The following is a 980-nucleotide window of genomic DNA, read 5'->3' on the forward strand; positions in this document are numbered from 1 at the left end:
TCGTAAGTGATTTTTATCTAGAAAGTTGTCCATCTCCTTTAAGTTTTCCAATTTTGTGGAGTAAAGGTTTTCGAAATATGACCTGATGATTCTCTGGATTTCCTATGTGTCTGTTATGTCCCCCTTTTCATTTATGATTTTGTTAATTTGGATATTCTCTCTCTGCCTTTTAGTTTGGATAAAGGTTTGTCTATTTTGTTGATTTTCTTGCAGTACCAACTCTTTGTCCCATTGATTCTTTGTATTATTTTCTTTGTCTCTATTTTGTTGATTTCAGCTCTCAATTTGATTATTTCCTGCCTTCTAGTTCTCTTAGGTGAGTTTGATTTTTTTTGTTTTAATGTTTTCATATGTTATGTTAATTCACTAATGTGGGATTTTTCCAGCTTCTTTATGTAAGCATTTAGGTTATAAACTTTCCTCTTCACACTGCTTTCACTGTGTCCCATACATTTGAGTATATTGTACGGCCATTTTTATTTAATTTTAGGAAGGCTTTAATTTCTAACTTTATTTCTTTCTTGACCCATCGATGATTCTGGTGAGCATTGTTTAATTTTTATGTGTTTGTGGGCTTTCTGAAATTAGTGTTGCTGTTGAATTCTAGTTTTAAGCCATGGTGATCTGATAAGATACATAGGGTTATTCCGTGTTTTTTTTTTGTATCTGTTGAGGTTTGTTTAGTTACTGACAATGTGCTCAATTTTTCAGACAGTTCTATGAGGATCTGAGAATAAGTTATATTCTTTTATGTTTGGATGGAATATTCTATAGATGTCTACTAAGTCCATTTGAGTCATAACATCTGTTACTTCCCTTATTTCTCTGTTAATTTTTTGTCTGACTGACCTGTCCAGCAGTGAGAGTGGAGTGTTGAAGTTTCTCGCTATTAGTGTGTGGAGTTTAATGTATGATATACACTTTAGAAGTGTTTCTTTTACATATGAGGGTGCCCTTGTATTTGGGGCATAAATGTTCAG

The sequence above is a fragment of the Microtus ochrogaster genome, chromosome 5 (assembly GCF_000317375.1).
Source record: "Microtus ochrogaster isolate Prairie Vole_2 chromosome 5, MicOch1.0, whole genome shotgun sequence".
NCBI classification, from domain to species: Eukaryota; Metazoa; Chordata; class Mammalia; order Rodentia; family Cricetidae; genus Microtus; species Microtus ochrogaster.